This window comes from Lithobates pipiens, unplaced genomic scaffold, assembly GCF_037356315.1.
Source record: "Lithobates pipiens isolate NorthernLeopardFrog02 unplaced genomic scaffold, aLitPip1_a1.2 Scaffold_10, whole genome shotgun sequence".
Taxonomy (NCBI): Eukaryota; Metazoa; Chordata; class Amphibia; order Anura; family Ranidae; genus Lithobates; species Lithobates pipiens.
The window spans coordinates 9,209,151-9,231,332 of NW_027507686.1; positions in this window are offsets into that span (position 1 = coordinate 9,209,151).

A 22,182-nucleotide genomic window follows, 5' to 3' on the forward strand; every position below is an offset into this window, starting at 1 on the left:
CACCGACACTGTGTGCCAGAGATACATTCACTTGCCGCTGAACATGGCCATATAGCTCTGGGATGCCCTTCTCTGAGAAATACTTCCTTCCTGGGACCTTCCATTGTGGTGTTCCAATGGCCACAAATTTGCGAAAGGCCTCCGAGTCCACCAGTTTATATGGCAGTAGTTGGCGGGCTATGAGTTCTGACAAGCCAGCCGCCAACCGTTGGGCAAGAGGGTTATCCGGCGTCATCATTTTTTTACGCTCAAACATTAGGCCCACGGAAGCCTGCCTTTTTGCAGAAAAATGTGAGCTTGGCGTGATGGAAGGTGGAGTGGAGGACAATTGTGAGGAGAGAGGAGAAGGAGAAGTAGAAGACGAGGCTGGACGGTGAGAGCCTGCAGTGTGGCTTTGTGTGTTCCGTTGCTCCCACTGGGCTCGGTGATGGCTGCTCATGTGCCTTCTTAAGGCGGTCGTCCCTAGGTGAGTATTGGGCTTACCGCGACTAACGCGTTGACTGCAAAGATTGCAGATGGCAACGCTATTGTCAGCAGCGGACACGTTAAAAAAAGCCCACACTGCGGAGCCATGTGCCGGTGTCCTGGGAGCGCCAGATGTGACCGTACATGGTCGATGACTCGCTCCTGATACATTTGCAGTCTGCTTTGTCCCTGCTGTGCAATGTAAGTCATTGCTGCTTCTCCTCCCTATCTGCTGGTCCATATCTCCCTCTGAACTCCCCTCCTCTTCCTCTCTTGTGGGCACCCACGTGACATCACTAGACACGTCATCATCAACGTCACCTTCCCCACCGCTATAAGTAGAGTAGGCAGCAACACCGGGGACCAACCTCCTCCTTGGGCTGATCTGGGTACTGGCGTCAGACTGCTGAGTAGCGCTTGTTGCTACCTCCTCTTCCTGATCCAATACCAAGAGTGGCTGCGCATCAGAAATGTCCTCTTGATATGGATCGGAAAATAATTCCAGTGACTCAAGCGGAAGGTATGTGGTGGTGGTGGTGGTGGTCGTGTTGTTGGTGGTAGTGTCTTTGGGGGTGCACATAGCAGAGAGTGAAGAAGAGGGTGCAGATCGAGAGGATGAGGAGGGTGCAGAAGAGTAAGGCTGAGCGAGCCACTCAACCAAGTCTGGTGCATCCTTTAAAGTAATTGAACGCACCTTCTGCAACTTCCCACTTTGGCTCAAGCCTGTTGCTCCTGCCCTACCCCTACCACCCCTGCGGAAGGGCCTGCCTCTTCCTCTGCATGTCATTTTTTAAATGACCCTGTGACAAAACTCTTAGTCCCTATACCGCTGAAGGACTGCTGCAGTATAGGTGAGCGGTCAGCAGTGGTGCACGTCAACCCTATCTATTGTGGACCTATAGCGGTCCTTACAGAACAGCAGACTGTACCGCACTCAAGCCTATGTACCGTAGCACCCTATACCAAGTTACCAGTCCTTATAAGAACTTTTGTGGACCAAGCAGGTTGTGTATTAGTGTTTAGCAGACTGTACGTCAGTCCCTATACCGCTGAAGGACTGCTGCAGTATAGGGCAGCGGTCAGCAGTGGTGCACGTCAACCCTATCTATTGTGGACCGATAGCGGTCCTTACAGAACAGCAGACTGTACCGCACTCAAGCCTATGTACCGTAGCACCCTATACCAAGTTACCAGTCCTTATAAGAACTTTTGTGGACCAAGCAGGTTGTGTGTTAGTGTTTAGCAGACTGTGCGTCAGTCCCTATACCGCTGAAGGACTGCTGCAGTATAGGGCAGCGGTCAGCAGTAGTGCACGGCAACCCTATGTATTGTGGACCGATAGCGGTCCTTACAGAACAGCAGACTGTAACGCACTCAGGCCTATGTACCGTAGCACCCTATACCAAGTTACCAGTCCTTATAAGAACTTTTGTGGACCAAGCAGGTTGTGTGTTAGTGATTAGCAGACTGTACGTCAGTCCCTATACCAATGAAGGACTGCTGCAGTATAGGGCAGCGGTCAGCAGTAGTGCACGGCAACCCTATGTATTGTGGACCGATAGCGGTCCTTACAGAACAGCAGACTGTAACGCACTCAGGCCTATGTACCGTAGCACCCTATACCAAGTTACCAGTCCTTATAAAAACTTTTGTGGACCAAGCAGGTTGTGTGTTAGTGTTTAGCAGACTGTGCGTCAGTCCCTATACCGCTGAAGGACTGCTGCAGTATAGGGCAGCGGTCAGCAGTGGTGCACGTCAACCCTATCTATTGTGGACCGATAGCGGTCCTTACAGAACAGCAGACTGTACCGCACTCAAGCCTATGTACCGTAGCACCCTATACCAAGTTACCAGTCCTTATAAGAACTTTTGTGGAACAAGCAGGTTGTGTGTTAGTGATTAGCAGACTGTACGTCAGTCCCTATACCAATGAAGGACTGCTGCAGTATAGGGCAGCGGTCAGCAGTAGTGCACGGCAACCCTATGTATTGTGGACCGATAGCGGTCCTTACAGAACAGCAGACTGTACTGCACTCAGGCCTATGTACCGTAGCACCCTATACCAAGTTACCAGTCCTTATAAAAACTTTTGTGGACCAAGCAGGTTGTGTGTTAGTGTTTAGCAGACTGTGCGTCAGTCCCTATACCGCTGAAGGACTGCTGCAGTATAGGGCAGCGGTCAGCAGTAGTGCACGGCAACCCTATGTATTGTGGACCGATAGCGGTCCTTACAGAACAGCAGACTGTACTGCACTCAGGCCTATGTACCGTAGCACCCTATACCAAGTTACCAGTCCTTATAAGAACTTTTGTGGACCAAGCAGGTTGTGTGTTAGTGATTAGCAGACTGTACGTCAGTCCCTATACCAATGAAGGACTGCTGCAGTATAGGGCAGCGGTCAGCAGTAGTGCACGGCAACCCTATGTATTGTGGACCGATAGCGGTCCTTACAGAACAGCAGACTGTAACGCACTCAGGCCTATGTACCGTAGCACCCTATACCAAGTTACCAGTCCTTATAAGAACTTTTGTGGAACAAGCAGGTTGTGTGTTAGTGATTAGCAGACTGTACGTCAGTCCCTATACCAATGAAGGACTGCTGCAGTATAGGGCAGCGGTCAGCAGTAGTGCACGGCAACCCTATGTATTGTGGACCGATAGCGGTCCTTACAGAACAGCAGACTGTAACGCACTCAGGCCTATGTACCGTAGCACCCTATACCAAGTTACCAGTCCTTATAAGAACTTTTGTGGACCAAGCAGGTTGTGTGTTAGTGATTAGCAGACTGTACGTCAGTCCCTATACCAATGAAGGACTGCTGCAGTATAGGGCAGCGGTCAGCAGTAGTGCACGGCAACCCTATGTATTGTGGACCGATAGCGGTCCTTACAGAACAGCAGACTGTACTGCACTCAGGCCTATGTACCGTAGCACCCTATACCAAGTTACCAGTCCTTATAAAAACTTTTGTGGACCAAGCAGGTTGTGTGTTAGTGTTTAGCAGACTGTGCGTCAGTCCCTATACCGCTGAAGGACTGCTGCAGTATAGGGCAGCGGTCAGCAGTAGTGCACGGCAACCCTATGTATTGTGGACCGATAGCGGTCCTTACAGAACAGCAGACTGTAACGCACTCAGGCCTATGTACCGTAGCACCCTATACCAAGTTACCAGTCCTTATAAGAACTTTTGTGGACCAAGCAGGTTGTGTGTTAGTGATTAGCAGACTGTACGTCAGTCCCTATACCAATGAAGGACTGCTGCAGTATAGGGCAGCGGTCAGCAGTAGTGCACGGCAACCCTATGTATTGTGGACCGATAGCGGTCCTTACAGAACAGCAGACTGTAACGCACTCAGGCCTATGTACCGTAGCACCCTATACCAAGTTACCAGTCCTTATAAAAACTTTTGTGGACCAAGCAGGTTGTGTGTTAGTGTTTAGCAGACTGTGCGTCAGTCCCTATACCGCTGAAGGACTGCTGCAGTATAGGTGAGCGGTCAGCAGTGGTGCACGTCAACCCTATCTATTGTGGACCGATAGCGGTCCTTACAGAACAGCAGACTGTACCGCACTCAAGCCTATGTACCGTAGCACCCTATACCAAGTTACCAGTCCTTATAAGAACTTTTGTGGAACAAGCAGGTTGTGTGTTAGTGATTAGCAGACTGTACGTCAGTCCCTATACCAATGAAGGACTGCTGCAGTATAGGGCAGCGGTCAGCAGTAGTGCACGGCAACCCTATGTATTGTGGACCGATAGCGGTCCTTACAGAACAGCAGACTGTACTGCACTCAGGCCTATGTACCGTAGCACCCTATACCAAGTTACCAGTCCTTATAAAAACTTTTGTGGACCAAGCAGGTTGTGTGTTAGTGTTTAGCAGACTGTGCGTCAGTCCCTATACCGCTGAAGGACTGCTGCAGTATAGGGCAGCGGTCAGCAGTAGTGCACGGCAACCCTATGTATTGTGGACCGATAGCGGTCCTTACAGAACAGCAGACTGTACTGCACTCAGGCCTATGTACCGTAGCACCCTATACCAAGTTACCAGTCCTTATAAGAACTTTTGTGGACCAAGCAGGTTGTGTGTTAGTGATTAGCAGACTGTACGTCAGTCCCTATACCAATGAAGGACTGCTGCAGTATAGGGCAGCGGTCAGCAGTAGTGCACGGCAACCCTATGTATTGTGGACCGATAGCGGTCCTTACAGAACAGCAGACTGTAACGCACTCAGGCCTATGTACCGTAGCACCCTATACCAAGTTACCAGTCCTTATAAGAACTTTTGTGGAACAAGCAGGTTGTGTGTTAGTGATTAGCAGACTGTACGTCAGTCCCTATACCAATGAAGGACTGCTGCAGTATAGGGCAGCGGTCAGCAGTAGTGCACGGCAACCCTATGTATTGTGGACCGATAGCGGTCCTTACAGAACAGCAGACTGTAACGCACTCAGGCCTATGTACCGTAGCACCCTATACCAAGTTACCAGTCCTTATAAGAACTTTTGTGGACCAAGCAGGTTGTGTGTTAGTGATTAGCAGACTGTACGTCAGTCCCTATACCAATGAAGGACTGCTGCAGTATAGGGCAGCGGTCAGCAGTAGTGCACGGCAACCCTATGTATTGTGGACCGATAGCGGTCCTTACAGAACAGCAGACTGTACTGCACTCAGGCCTATGTACCGTAGCACCCTATACCAAGTTACCAGTCCTTATAAAAACTTTTGTGGACCAAGCAGGTTGTGTGTTAGTGTTTAGCAGACTGTGCGTCAGTCCCTATACCGCTGAAGGACTGCTGCAGTATAGGGCAGCGGTCAGCAGTAGTGCACGGCAACCCTATGTATTGTGGACCGATAGCGGTCCTTACAGAACAGCAGACTGTAACGCACTCAGGCCTATGTACCGTAGCACCCTATACCAAGTTACCAGTCCTTATAAGAACTTTTGTGGACCAAGCAGGTTGTGTGTTAGTGATTAGCAGACTGTACGTCAGTCCCTATACCAATGAAGGACTGCTGCAGTATAGGGCAGCGGTCAGCAGTAGTGCACGGCAACCCTATGTATTGTGGACCGATAGCGGTCCTTACAGAACAGCAGACTGTACCGCACCCAAGCCTATGTACCGTAGCACCCTAGACAGACCAAGTTACCAGTCCTGATAAAGAGCTTTGTGGAACAAGTGAGTTGTGAATGATTAGCAGACTGCAGCAGAAGGGCAGCAGTCAAGTATAATATTCTTTCTATATTTGGAAGAAAGAATATTATACGTGTACAAGCCTATTACCGTACCACTGATACCAGTCCTGAAAAGAACCTTTGTGGAACTAATAGTAACAGCAAGTCTTTAAAATTATCCTCACTGCCTGACACACTGCTTCCTGCCTGTCCCTATACAAATTGGCAAAAAAGAGTAGGCTGGAACGATTAGCTGGAACAGCTCTTTTGTGGACCTGATAGTAACAGCTAATGATGATGATGATGATGATGATGAAGAAAGACTAATCTGGCTGAGCTGTCCCTAAAATAGCAGCATACAGCGCTCTGTCCCTTTATCTAAACTGACAAAAGAAACTCAGGCTGCTGACCTAACACCTATACCAGTCCTGAAAAGAACTTTTGTGTACCAAATAGCTAGCGTTTTCTCTGTCCCTACTCCACACAGGATCCTTTCCCTACAGTGACAGAAGAAAGAATGTAAAATGGCCACCGGATCGGGTGTATTTATAGGTTAGGGGGAATGTCCAAGTGTCCATGAGCTGTCATGTCTCAATTGGTTGTCCTGTAACACATGATAAACGTGTCACGAAAGGTTAAAGTTCTTGTATACATTAAACACGTAAGTCCGCCGGGGCGAACGACGGAAAAAGGCGTTCGAACCCGCGGACGGCGAAAGTCGGAAATTCGCCGCGAAACGACCGCCGGGCGAACCGTTCGGCCATCACTATTTGTTTTCTTTGTCTGAATTTCTCACGTCCTGTTCCTCCTCAGTAAGCTGTTCTGGCTGACTAAACACCGCTCGGATGATGGTGTGAAGTTTACTGAGGAGAAACAGGAAGTGAGAAATTCAGACAAAGAAAAAAAAAACATTTAGAAGGGAAATTGAAGGAAAAGGTAAGTGAACCAACAATGCACTAGCTTAAAGGAACATATTTAGAACATAAAAAAAACAAAGCTTTACAACCCCTTTAAACCAGGATAGTTGGCAAGTATGAGGCAGCTGATTTGGGCCCCACAACAAAGACAGGGCCCAGGGCAGCCGCCCCCTTTAGCCCTGCCTTAAAAACGGCCCTGCCTGGATGGGCAGAAATCCAGATTTGGAATTTCATGTCTGGAGTTAAAGTGGTTGTAAACCCTTAGACCCCTTTCACACTGGGGTGTTTTTTGGGCGTTTTTCAGGCGCTTTAGTGTTAAAAAAAGCGACTGTAAAGCGATTGAAAGAAGCTGCAACTGCAATCCCAATGTAAAAGCCCGAGTGCTTTCACACTGAGATCCCTTTCACACTGGGGCGTTTTTCAGGCGCTTTAGCTTTAAAAAAAATGCCTGTAAAGCGCCTGAAAGAAGCCGCAACTGCAATCCCAATGTGAAAGCCCGAGTGCTTTCACACTGAGGCGCTGCGCTGGCAGGGCGTCAAAAAAAGTCCTGCAAGCAGCTTCTTTGCAGCGCTTTTGGAGCGGTGAATACACCTCTCCTAAACTGCCCCTTCCCATTGAAATCAATGGGAAGCGCCTGTAAAACGCCTGAAAAGCACCTGAAAAGCGCTATTGGCAGCAGCGTTTTGTGGGCCCTTTTAACACTTTATTTGGCCACCAGCAGGGGTTAAAAGCTCCCCAATAACGCTCAAAAAACGCTGGTAAAGCGCTGCTAGTTTAAGCGGCGCTTTGCGAGCGTTTTTCTGGCGCTGACATTGTGAAAGGGCTCTTAAAGCACTCGGGGCTTTCACATTGGGACTGCAGATGAGGCTTCTTTCAAGCGCTTCACAGGCGCTTTCTTTAACGCTAAAGCGCCTGAAAAACGCCTGAAAAACGCCCCAGTGTGAAAGGGGTCTTACAAACCACTTTGACCTACAGGTAAGCCTAGATTAAGGCTTACCTATAGGTCCAAGAAATATCTCCTAAACCTACACGGTTTAGGAGATATTTACCTGAAGACAGCCACCGCTGTCTACGGCGCAGGCGCACTGGGTAAGCCGCAGATCGTGGCGTTATGCCGCGAGTGTCAGCTCCCGTGCGCATGCGCGGGAGTGACATCATCGCTGCTCCGGCGAATCACAGCGCCGGAGCAGCAAGACCCACGGAGACCCACCAAGAAAATGGACGCTTGGAACTACAGAGGACAGCGATGACTTCGCTGGCTCCTGTGTCAGGTAAGTGACACATAATGGACTATTATGTGATGCGATGTGATGCGATGCGATGCATAGTAGTCCATTATGCTTTACCTTTGCAGGGAATCAAAGAGGAAGTAAACCCATCATTGTTTAGTTCCTTATAAGACTTCACTACAGATCATCATTTTTTTCTTTTCTTTTTTTTTGTTTTCACTTCATAGCTCGTTATAATTTCTCATAGATTTTGTTTCGCCTTATATTTATAATTTCAAAAGTTTTGAGTTGTGTGAAATGTTTGCGCTCGTACACAAAGTGACAAGTCTTAGAAACGGTTGAAGGAAGGAAATTTATTTTCTTTTTTGGTTCTTTTTTTTTTTTTTTTTTTACCACTTTGGTTTTGACAGCAGTAAACCCCCAAAAAAAGTAGAATATCTAAAATCTTGAGGACCTTTGAGGAATCAGCTGGACAAGATCTTCTTTTTCCTGGAGCTTTGCCCTGACTTCTTCACACTCTGGAGGGAGATTGTCTGTCAGTTCAAACACATTTCACTTTTTTTTTCTTTTTTTTTTTTTTACAGAAGAGCTGAAATACATGAAAAAAACATATACATGAACGTGTGCATACTGGTATGGAAATGGAAGCACTCAAAGGGCTTGCAAAGTGTAAAAAAAGAGAAATTTGAAGTTTTAGGTGTGAAGGACCTTTCAGCACGTCACAGAAACTTATATTTTATTATTCTCAGCAAGTCACTATCACCTGTTCTGCCTTCTAATCCTAGAGCTGAACTCCAATTAAACTGTGAAATACATATATAAGAAGAGATATATGAAATACATACACTATATTACCAAAAGTATTGGGACGCCTGCCTTTACACGCACATGAACTTTAATGGCATCCCAGTCTTAGTCCGTAGGGTTCATTATTGAGTTGGCCCTTTGCAGCTATAACAGCTTCAACTCTTCTGCGAAGGCCGTCCACAAGGTTTAGGAGTGTGTCTATGGGGAATGTTTAAACGTTCTTCCAGAAGCACATTTGTGAGGTCAGGCGCTGATGTTGGATGAGAAGGCCTGGCTTGCAGTCTCCATATCCCAAAGGTGTTCTATCAGGTTGAGGCCAGTCAACTTACATAGTTACATAGTAGGTGAGGTTGAAAAAAGACACAAGTCCATCAAGTCCAACCTATGTGTGTGATTACATTACATTGTATATCCCTGTATGTTGAGGTCATTCAGGTGCTTATCTAATAGTTTCTTGAAACTATTGATGCCCCTTTACCCTCCTTCTGCCTTTTGCTACTACCTTACTCTTTACTTTTTCTGTCTACATGTGTACTCCTTCCTCCGACCTACTGTAGGTTGTGAAGGACCCAAATTAGTCTTGTTGGTTATGGAGGTTGGAAATAGCCAAACCCGACAGATTGCACTATATTTTCATCTTTTCTCCTCTTCTATATAGCGATCTTTTGTTCCATTTATAAGCATTTGTTCATTTTGGGTGTGTTTTCATTTTTCAACGTTTCTCAGCACTCATATTGATGTACACAGTACTATATATGTAATATTTCGCTGTCAGGACTTTTTCTTTGTTGATATCTAATGTAACCAGCAATCATTTGGATATTCTTGTTATATTTTATTCTTTAATAAAACTTTTGTAAAATAAACTATTGATGCCCCCCTGCTGAGACCACCGCCTGTGGAAGGGAATTCCACATCCTTGCCACTCTTAGCCCTTGTACACACGGTCGGAGATTCCGACGGAATGTGTCCTATCGGACCGTTTTGTCGAATATTCCGACTGTGTGTGGTCTCCATCGGACTGTTTCCGTCGGAATATCCGACGGACCAAGTTTTCCAACTTGCCGGTAAAATTTTCCGACAAAATGCTCCGATCGGACATTCTCCGATCATGTGTAGCCTACTCCGACGGACAAGGTGCCATGCATGCTCAGATCAAATTCCTAAACCAAAGCTACTGGCTACTAGCCTGAACGTAGTTCCGTCCTAACGAAATAACGTCATCACGTTACGAACGAATCGGATTTTCCAACAACTTTGTCCGACCGTGTGTATGCAACATCACTTCCGGACCTCTTCCGGAATTAATCCGTCGGAATTAGTCCGACGGATTTGGTTGTCGGAATCTCCGACCGCGTGTACAAGGGCTTACAGTAAAGAACCCTATACGTAATTTAAAGTGGAGTGCCCCTAAAAAAAAAAAAAAAATCAAGTCAGCAGCTTCAAATACTGCAGCTGCTGACTTTTAATATTTGGACACTATTCGTTATTATTCGTAGAGTGTCGAATTCATTCGTTCGTATTTGTTGAAATTCGCTATTTATGTATGTATAGACATTCGTGATAATGATTCGTAGTTTGGAAAGTCGTTTGTTTATTGAATCTTTTAACACTCACCATGACAACGTCTCTTCTCCTCGGCTCAAATACAATACAACACCCTTCTAACTCAGTTCTCAGGAACGCACTTTGCCAGTAATCCATCCTCCGGCACAAAATGAATTAGCTGATTGGACTATAAGATTTACTTTGAGCTGACCTTTTGTTTCATTAGATCTTTATAGAATTACCGAATCATGTCAAATTCGTTCAAATTCTTTCAAATTCATTCGTTATATTTCTTTCATATTCGTTGTTATTTGTTATTTTTTTATTCGTACATTTGGATGCATCCACATGTCCGAAAGATGCAAAATTCGTCCGAATTTTGATTTGTTACGAAACGAATTGCACAAGCCTAGTTTTGGTTGGATATGTCCTAGGCCAGTGATGGCGAACCTTGGCCCCCCAGATGTTTTGGAACTATTTGCCATGATGCTCTCCAGTGAAGTTGAGCATCATGGGAAATGTAGTTCCAAAACATCTGGGGTGCCGAGGTTCGCCATCACTGGCCTAGGATCTAGTAGGATGTGACAAAACCATAAATCCTTGGCCAAAATTAAAAATTTGGATTAGTTTCCTTTGCTTCCTGTTACGGCAAAACCCAACAATTTATGTGGACTGGAAACTATTACATAGCAATATGTATTATTTTGATGTTTTTGATTATTATTATTTTTTTGGGGTGGGGGGGGGGGTTTAGAGCAATACTGGTAGCAAAAAGGAATAAAACATTTGAATCTCAGCTTGTTCTCAACTGGAAGGTAGCAATTTACGCAAAGAGACTTTAACACGGGGGCAGGGAAAGGAACCCTTGATCTGACACAACACCGTATTTCCTGTGATTTCCCAAGGAAATCGATGCACGTAATATAATCTTGCATCCCCTCTGATGCTACATCTCTTAAGAAATTCTTCCGTCAAACCTGTACATGAAACTCTTTCAAGAGTCATCCCCTTGAAGAATTGAAATGGTCTTCCCAAGAGGCAATCCCTTTAAAAATTTAAATACAGATTTCACTGTGAATAGCTAACAAGGCTGCAACATTGTTTCTACTTTCTAAGCAGATACATTCATTGCCTCTGCTTCCAGGGACCTCTGTGATTATGTGCGCCACGTTAACAAGTCTGAAGTCACCTCGTTTGGCCGTAGACGAGCCACTCTTGTCCTTGTTTTTTTTTTTTTGTCTTAGCCCTTGTACACATGGTCGGAGATTCCGACGGAATGTGTCCTATCGGAGCGTTTTGTCGGATATTCCGACTTTGTGTGGTCTCCATCGGACTGTTTCTGTCGGAGTATCCAACGGACCAAGTTTTCCAACTTGTCTGTAAAATTTTCCGACAAAATGCTCCGATCGGACATACTCCGATCATGTGTAGAGAATTCCGATCGGACAAAGTGCCACGCATGCTCAGATCAAATTCCTACACCAAAGCTATTGGCTACTAGCCTGAACGTAGTCCCAGCGTAACGAAATAACGTCATCACGTTATGTACAATCGGATTTTCCGACAACAAAGCATTGAAAATGATCAAATTATGAAATAATAAAAAAAAAAACATAGAGTTCATCTTTAGTGGCAAACATTTTTTGTTCTTTTACTCTTATTGGTTTTCTAGTACTATGAACATTACTCAGTCGTGATCTCTGAGTTTTCAGTTTTGTACTTGTGTACTTGGCAAGCAAGTATTTGGCCTTATCTAGTGGCGGGTAATGTGCGGAGTAGGGATAAGCTTTGGGTTTGGGTAGACCCAGGGGCCGCCAGTGGAATTTTTTTTTGGGGGGGGGGGCAGCAAATAGTATGCCACCCCTCCCTCTGGTTGGTCAGTCGGTGGCACTTATCATAAAACAAGACAGAACAGAAAAGGAGGGCGCACTGACCTAGTGCATTACCGTAGACGGAGCTTTATTCAAACCAAACGTATAACAAAATGGCTACTCACAAACAAGTATGGATAAAAGGCATAATCAATACAGCAGGGTCCACCTCACCGAACATCAACAAGCCCGGACTTGATGTCAAGTAGATCGACCAATACCCCAACACAATGGCTGATGCTTTTCATATGATGCTTATATGAGGCTCTAATAGGCTTCAAAATAGGGTGGGCTCGTGGCGAACCGAGCCAACCAAGTTGTGTGACAATAGCGAATGAACATTCGCTATTTTCACACGGAATCTCCTCTCCAATCAGGAAGAGGGTCTGAGAAAGCGTTCCGATTGCCCCCCCTCGTGGAGGAGGGAGGAGACGGAAGCCACCGGAAGCCGTGGAGCAGGGGAAGGGGAAGTTGCCCATGATGCTCACAATGCCCGCGGAGGAGAGAAGGGAAAGCCGTCTGTGATGCCCGTGGAGGAGAGAAGGGAAAGCCACACGTGATGCCAACCATAGATGGGGTAAGTGCTCCGGACCCAACCGACTGACCAAACCGGACAGGATGGGATGGGATGGGTTGGCTGTGGGTGCACTGTTTGCCGCCCCCCCCCCCCCCCAAAAAAAAGAAATGGCCACCAGCTGCCACTGCCAAGAAGCCAAAAATTACCAAACTGAATCACTTTGCAAATTCTTTCTAAAAAAAAGGGGTCTTTTTTTAAATCAATTTAATATCAAAGATGAAAAATGTTACTTTCACTTAGAGTCTTCATTTCACCATCGCTAACAGTTGACATTTCCCAGCAAAGATAATCGCAGTAATACAATATAGCCGCATGGCGACATTGTGTGTCATTGGCATTGAGTTACTGTATGTCAGAGGCATAGAGTTGCGTTTCCATTTGGAGTGGTCACCATGCCATTATTTCTCTTGATTCAACCTTGCGCTGTAAATTGAATTGTCCCTCCTGCCATTTTTGTGCAGCCTTGGCTTTATGTTCACAGGGTAGGCATGTTCATTAAACATATTTTTTATGCTTCTTTTTGATGCAGAAACCTGATGTTTTATGGCTTACATAATGTTTTTAATGTTTCAGCACCAAAAGACAGGGTCATTCCCGCCGCTCAATCTTAAAAATGGTTACGCAGCAATTTATTGATGTTGATCATTGTTACATTTAAGCAAAAATTGAGTAAATATATATTTTTCCGTCTCATAAAAATCTGTGTTCTCAAGGGAAAATCATTTCTTGCTCTGCCTTTTGAAATATGGATCCAGATATTGCTAAGGTTCATAACGTTCTTGACATTCTGGTCTACAGGGGCCTGAGGACGCTTGGGGCAAATGAAAAAAATGACATACAAAGCAACAAAGCCAGTTAATAGCATTAATGTAGCGCTACCACCGAAGGAGCTACTGTAGATTTGCAGGTTCTTTCTCAAAGCAGTGTGGAGGCAGCCAGGCACAAAGCAACCTATTCTGTCCTGCTCGTTGAACAGTGTAGGGGTTATCTTTTAAAGTGTATTTCCTTGTGGAAACTTATAAAAGGAAGGGATTTGGAGTCACTGCTCTCTCAGTAACAGTAGCACAAGTACAGAAAGAGTGGAACAGTCTATGGGTTCACAGCTGGGGACCATGAAGCAGCTTTAGAACAGATAAAGGCAGACTGGAACAGTCTACACGTTCACAACTGGGGACCATGAAGTAGCTTTAGCACAAGTAAAAGCAAACTGGAACAATGGACAGGTTCACAGCTGGGGACCATGAAGTAGCTTCAGCACAAGTGAGGGCAGACTGGATCAGTCTACAGGTTCTTGGCTGGGGACCATGAAGTAGCCTCAACACAAGTAAAGGCAGATTGGAAAAAAATGACATACAAAGCAACAAAGCCAGTTAATAGCATTAATGTAGCGCTACCCCCGAAGGAGCTACTGTAGATTTGCAGGTTCTTTCTCAAAGCAGTGCGGAGGCAGCCCGGCACAAAGCAACCTGTTCTCTCCTGCTCGTTGAACAGTATAGGGGTTGTCTTTTAAAGTTTATTTGCTTGTGGAAACTTATAAAAGGAAGGGATTTGGGGTCACTGCTCTCTCAGTAACAGAAGCACAAGTACAGAAAGAGTGGAACAGTCTATGGGTTCGCAGCTGGGGACCATGAAGCAGCTTTAGAACAGATAAAGGCAGACTGGAACAGTCTACACGTTCACAACTGGGGACCATGAAGTAGCTTTAGCACAAGTAAAAGCAAACTGGAATAATGGACAGGTTCACAGCTGGGGACCATGAAGTAGCTTCAGCACAAGTGAGGGCAGACTGGATCAGTCTACAGGTTCTTGGCTGGGGACCATGAAGTAGCCTCAACACAAGTAAAGGTAGATTGGAACAGTCTACAGGTTCACGGCTGGAGATCATGTAGTAGCTTCGGCACAAGTAAAGGCAGACTGGAACAGTCCACAGGTTTACAGCTGGAGATCATTACATAGCTTCAGCACAAGTAAAGGCAGACTAAAACAGTCCACAGGTTTCGGCTGGAGATCACAAAGTAGCTTCAGCGCAAGTAAAGACAGATTGGAACAGTCCACAGGTTCCTGGCTGGGGACCATGAATTAGCTTCAGCGTCAGTAAAGGCAGAATGGAACAGTCCACAGGTTCACAGCTGGGGATAATTAAGTCGCTTCAGCACAAGTAAAGGTAGATTGGAACAATCTACAGGTTCACGACTGGGGACCATGCAGTAGGTTTGAGAACAGGTAGATTGGAACAATCTACAGGTTCACGACTAAGGACCATGCAGTAGGTTTGAGAATAGGTAGATTGGAACAATCTACAGGTTCACGACTAAGGACCATGCAGTAGGTTTGAGAACAAGTAGGAGGCTCTACTCGGAGTATCCTTAAACAGGATCAGTTGATAGGTGCAGCCTCTTTCAGTATACCATCCAAGCAGCTCCGGGGGCAAGCAGCCCCCCTTTCCTCAGCTCAAAGGTCCATTCCCTCAAAGGGAAAAAAGACAATCTCCTCAGGGCTCCAGACTATTTAACAGCATCCCAGACACCCTCTTAGCACATCTTCCCAGGGATTTGTTAGATTCTGCTCAATATTCAGGCTGGTCATTTAAATTCGACCCCCTTTCACGGAGGCAGAGGAAAGTAATCAAACTCCCAGACTGTGAAGCCCTGAACAAACCAGATCAAACAATCACTGCTGATTACAGAAGGAGCCAAAACCTAAATTTACCTAGCAGTGTAACTAGGAGGGTGCTACCTTAACATAGTAGTTTGTTTTTTGTGCCCCCCTGTAACATAGTTTTTTTTTAACAGAAGATCCGTTGAGTTGTCACTTCCTATAATAGGTTGACCCCGATCCATCCATACTAATAAGCATTGGCATCAGATGCCTATGTAAACAAGGCATTTCATCGTTCTGCCCGTTCTGCCTAGTGACATGACAGAGATCTATTGCTCCCTGCGGTGATCTCTGTCATGTGAGTGGTAGCCCACCCCTCCTAAAGTTAGTATCTCTTACTAGGACACACATAACCTCTTGATCGCCCCCCAATTGTTTAACCCCTTCCCTCCCAGTGTCATTTACACAGTAATCAGTGCATTTTTATAGCACTGATCGCTGTATAAATGACAATGGTCCCAAAATAGTGTTTGTGTCTGCCATAATGTGTCTGCCATAATGTCACAGTCATGATAAAAATCGCAGATCGCCGCCATTACTGCTAAATAAAAAATGTATAATAAAAATGCCATAAATCTATCAGCTATTTTGTAGACGCTATAAAATGCGCAAATCAATCAATATATACTTATTGCCAATATATATTCACTTATATTTTTTTACCAAAAATATGTAGAAGAATACATATCGTCCTAAAATGGGAAAGAAATTCGTTTTTTTATATATTTTTTGGGGGTATTTATCACAGCAAAAAGTAAAAAAATATTGCTTTCTTTTTCAAAATTTTCTTTTTTTTTTTTTGTTTATAGCGCAAGAAATAAAAACCTCAGAGGTGATCAAATACCACCAAAAGAAAGCTCTATTTGTGGGAAAAATATGACGTCAATTTTGTTTGGGTGCAACGTCGCACGGCCGCGCAATTGTCAGTTAAAGCGACGCAGTGCCGAATCGCAAAAAGTGCTCTGGTCGGGAAGGGGGTAAAATCTTCCGGGGCTGAAGTGGTTAAACATGATCTTCACATCCTGAGGTTCCTGTAGTAGTCCCTCTGTGCATGGAAGCAGCCACACATATCACCCAGATACCCTATAGGGACACTATCAGTACAGTATTGATAAAATAAATTACACATACTGAAGCATCACTTACTCAAGGTTCCAGCGCCATCAATTTACTACTCTAAAGATTTGTTTCCTCTGCAATAGGGTGATAAGGTTGTTTGTTTCAGCAGTTAGATTACTGCAGCATTGTCACCCTACAATCCTTAATGGATATCTCATTTTACATGGATTTTAAGTAAGCGACAAACAAGTGCCACAATATCATCTAAAAAAAAAAAAAAAAAAAAAATAAAAAAAAGTGTTTTTATTTATTCTTTGTAACTTAATAAAACCATGATTTTATTTCCCCCCGAAGGGTACAAAACAACATTCACCTGTGATTGTAAAGTATTTGCTTACATGGAGCTGTGGTCACCCTCATTTGTGCCCCAAAACCGCTGTCCTTAGGTCTCATCTGATATATAGCGAGAGTGAACTGCTTTGTATACCGTAAAATGTGTGAACTTTGGTGCCGAGCATTAATACGGATGTCGTTTATCTACTAATGTACTTTGCGTTAAACTGCCTGCTGCCTGTCAGGAACCTTAAAATACCTTTATAATGAGTTATTTCATAATGCCTTAGCGTAAAAACATAGTATTTTCTTCACACCGAAATAAAAGGTAAAAAAAAAACCCAGATAAGATAAATAAAAATAAAGGTCTACTTTAAAGCGGTAGTAAAGTGCTGGGTGTTTTTTTTTTTTTTTTTTTTGTATCCTGAAAGGTAATGTCATAATGTGCTAGTATGCATAGCATAATAGACATGTGCCTTCGTTTTCGTCTGAATTTCGGGTATTTTCATTATCATTTTAACCACTTCCCACCCGGCCAATGCATATATACGGCCGGGTGGGAGCCGTCTACTCCTGATAGGACGTTCAGGAACGTCCTCCAGGAGTAGCGGGATCGCGCGCGCCCGCGCAGCGGCGCCATCCCGATGTGCTCGTGTCACCCGGACACGGCACATCTCAGATCGGCAGGAGGGCTCTGTGATTGGCCCTCCTGATCACATGACGGCCGTGTCCAATCACGGCCGTCATGTGATGTAAACAAACAGCCGGTTGCTAGGCAATCGGCTCTCCTCTCCTCACACGGAAGTCACCGCTGAGGAGAGGAGAGCAGAACGCTGCAGCCGGCTGATGATCAGTGAGTATGGGCTGCTTTTTAAAGCTTTTTACTCACTGATCATCAGTGTAGTGTAAACACACAACACACCACACAGTACAAACACAATGTCCCCACATATGTCCCCAAAACACACATGTCCCCAAAACATACATGTCCCCAAATAATAAAAACACATGTCCCTAATAATAAAAACATGTCCCCACATATGTCCCACTAAAATCACATGTCCCAATGATTATCTGCACACATATGTACGTGATCACCTGCACACATATGTACATGATCATTTGCGTACATATGTCCGTGATCACACAAACCAATTATTATACACTTAACGGAATTTTTTTTACCAAAAACATGTAGCAGAATACATTTTGGCTTAAATTTATGAAAAAATTTGATTTTATTGGATTTCTTTTCAAATAGAAAAAAGAAAATATTGTTTTTTTTCCAAATTTCCGCTATTTTTGCACTTATATCGCAAAAAAAAAAAACGGAGTCGTGAATAAATAACACCAAAATAAAGCTCTATTTGTGCGAACAAAATGATAACAATTTCATTTGGGTACAGTGTAGCACGACCGCGCAATTGTCACTGAAAGCGATAGAGCGATGAAAGCTGAAAATTGGGCTGGGAAGGAAGGGGGTGAAAGTGCCCTGTATTGTAGTGGTTAACTAACGATAGCGAACTTGCGGAATCCGAAAACCAAAAGATCTGACAGAAACAAATGCTTTATTTTCGTCTTCATTGCGACAACAGTTCGATATGGATAGGAGATTCGACCATCGAACCCGTGGTCGAATGTGCCTAACCTTAGCTCTATTAGTCCAAGATTATTCTACATAGAGAGAAAAGATTCGCCATAGAGAGAAAAGATTTGACATAGAGAGAAAAGATTCAACATAGAGAGAAAAGATTCGACATATAGAGAAAAGATTCGACATAGAGAGAAAAGATTTGACATAGAGAGAAAAGATTCAACATAGAGAGAAAAGATTCGACATAGAGAGAAAAGATTCAACATAGAGAGAAAAGATTTGAGATAGAGAGAAAAGATTCGAGATAGAGAGAAAAGATTTGACATAGAGAGAAAAGATTTGACATAGAGAGAAAAGATTCCACATAGAGAGAAAAGATTCCACATAGAGAGAAAAGATTCCACATAGAGAGAAAAGATTCGATATTATAGAGAGAATAGCAAAAAAGGTCGAATGTACCTAACCTAACTCTATTAGTACAAGATTATTCTACATAGAGAGAAAAGATTCACCATAGAGAGAAAAGATTTGACATAGAGAGAAAAGATTCAACATAGAGAGAAAAGATTCAACATAGAGAGAAAAGATTTGAGATAGAGAGAAAAGATTCGACATAGAGAGAAAAGATTTGACATAGAGAGAAAAGATTCAACATAGAGAGAAAAGATTCGAGATAGAGAGAAAAGATTTGACATAGAGAGAAAAGATTTGACATAGAGAGAAAAGATTCCACATAGAGAGAAAAGATTCGATATTATAGAGAGAATAGCAAAAAAGGTCGAATGTGCCTAACCTAACTCTATTAGTCCAAGATTATTCTACATAGAGAGAAAAGATTCGACATAGAGAGAAAAGATTTGACATTGAGAGAAAAGATTTGACATAGAGAGAAAAGATTCAACATAGAGAGAAAAGATTCAACATAGAGAGAAAAGATTTGAGATAGAGAGAAAAGATTCGACATAGAGAGAAAAGATTTGAGATAGAGAGAAAAGATTCGAGATAGAGAGAAAAGATTCGAGATAGAGAGAAAAGATTTGACATAGAGAGAAAAGATTTGACATAGAGAGAAAAGATTTGACATAGAGAGAAAAGATTCCACATAGAGAGAAAAGATTCCACATAGAGAGAAAAGATTCGATATTGTAGAGACAATAGCAAAAAAGGTCGAATGTGCCTAACCTTAGCTCTATTAGTCCAAGATTATTCTACATAGAGAGAAAAGATTCAACATAGAGAGAAAAGATTTGACATAGAGAGAAAAGGTTCGACATAGAGAGAAAAGATTCGATATTGTAGAGACAATAGCAAAAAAGGTAGAATGTGCCTAACCTAACTCTATTAGTCCAAGATTATTCTACATAGAGAGAGAAGATTCGACATGAAGATTCGACAAAGCAGTCACCGCGAGTGGACATTTATGGTCGAATGCTCTGCCCATAGGTTATAGAAGAATTCTAATGTTGGTTGACTAGTAATAATAATGAATAAATATAATTATTACTAGTGTCATTACTAGTGACATTCGAATTATACTACAGCTTGTAGATGGAACATTCGACTGGAAATGTACGATTGCGGCATCGTACAGTTTAGCTGCTCCGTCGAATCTTCTTAGACCATTTGACAGTCACCATAAGCCTTCAATGATAGCTTTGACCTTAATTATTTCAGATTTTCGGATGAATGCATTTTTAACAAAACGAAATAAATAAAAACGAATTGCGGGAGTAACTAAATAAATGTATTTTTCGGACGAAAACGATAGTCCGAAACGAAATATTTCACTGTGCACATGTCTATAGCATAACATAGCAGAACTTATTTGAAAACAAAGCCTTCCAGTGCCAAGCTGTCACCGCTGTCACCGCTGCAGGCGCTCTCATCTTCACCTGGTCTTCCTACTGGGTTCGCGGACTCCGGCTGTGTGACTGGCCGCAGCCACGATGACGTCACTTCTGCGTGAGAGAGCCACCGTTTACAGCACAGGACTTTGAAGGAACGGCACGGGTGACCTTATATGGCTGCATTTACAGTAAATATCTCCTAAACGGTGCACGTTTAGGAGATATTTTCAGTACCTACAGGCAGGGCTCTTTTTCAGCAGGAACATGGGGGAACGCAGTTCCAGCACCTCCAGCAATGAATGTATGTAATGGCAAGTATTGCTGGGGTATGCTGGAGGGTCTATTGATGCTGGCTGCTGGGAGATCTATTTTTGTTCAGAGGTCTATTGTTGCTGGCTGCTGGGAGATCTATTTTTGTGCAGAGGTCTATTGTTGCTAGTGGGGGGGTCTTACGTCTTGGGGGGGGGTCTTATGTTTCTGGGAGGGATCTACTGTTGAGGGAGAGTTCTACTGTTGCTGGCTCCTAGAGGGTCTATTGATGCAGTCTGCTGGGACATCTATTGTTGCTGGGGTGGTATTTTTTCTGGGGGGGGGGGGTCATCTATTGTTGTATGGGGTCGAATGTGCCTAGCCTTAGCTCTATTAGTCCAATATTATTCTACATAGAGAGAAAAGATTCGACATAGAGAGAAAATATTCAACATAGAGAGAAAAGATTCGACATTATAGAGACAATAGCAAAAATGGTCGAATGTGCCTAACCCAGTGTTTCTCAAATCCAGTCCTCAGGCCCCCCCAACAGGTCATGTTTTCAGGTTTTCCATTATTTTTCACAGGTGATTTGATCAGTTTCACTGCCTTAGCAATTACCACAGCTGTTTCATCTGAGGGAAATCCTGAAAACATGACCTGTTGGGGGGGCCTGAGGACTGGATTTGAGAAACACTGGCCTAACCTAACTCTATTAGTCCAAGATTATTCTACATAGAGAGAAAAGATTCGCCATAGAGAGAAAAGATTCGCCATAGAGAGAAAAGATTTGATATAGAGAGAAAAGATTTGACATAGAGAGAAAAGATTCGATATAGAGAGAAAAGATTCGACATAGAGAGAAAAGATTTGACATAGAGAGAAAAGATTCAACATAGAGAGAAAAGATTCGATATTATAAAGAGAATAGCAAAAAAGGTGGAATGTGCCTAACTTTAACTCTATTAGTCCAAGATTATTCTACATAGAGAGAAAAGATTCCACATAGAGAGAAAAGATTTGCCATAGAGAGAAAAGATTCGACATAGAGAGAAAAGATTAGACATAGAGAGAAAAGATTCAACATAGAGAGAAAAGATTTGACATAAAGAGAAAAGATTCAACATAGAGAGAAAAGATTCGATATTATAGAGAGAATAGCAAAAAAGGTCGAATGTGCCTAACCTTAGCTCCAAGATTATTCCACATTCGACATAGAGAGAAAAGATTCGATATAGAGAGAAAAGATTCAACATAGAGAGAAAAGATTCAACATAGAGAGAAAAGATTCAACATAGAGAGAAAAGATTCGACATAGAGAGAAAAGATTCGACATAGAGAGAAAAGATTTGACATAGAGAGAAAAGACTCGACATAGAGAGAAAAGATTCGACATAGAGATGGGACGGTATTTTTTGTGGGGGGGGGGGGTCATCTAGTCATATATTGTTGTATGGGGGATCTATTTTTGCTGGGGTGAGGTCTACCATTGCTGGGGGGGTCTACTGTTGCTCACTGCAGGGGATCTATTTTACTGTCTTTCTTGTTATCATTAACAAATTCCATGCAAATTTTATATTGGATTCTGTATTCTCTAAAAGGGGAGGTCCTGCACCTATTTTCTGATAAAAAAAAGCCCTGCCTATAGGTAACCCTAACTCAGGCTGTGTGCTGCCCCAGCATACCTGCAAAGGTAGAATCCAGCACTTGCGGCACTTGTGGGCAGTGGTGGGCACTGATTGCTGCCACTGATTGCTGGCATTGGTGGGCAATGGTTGGTGACACTATATTGCTATATTGTAATCAGGGCACTGATGATCAGTGCCCTGATTACATTCCTAGATGTCC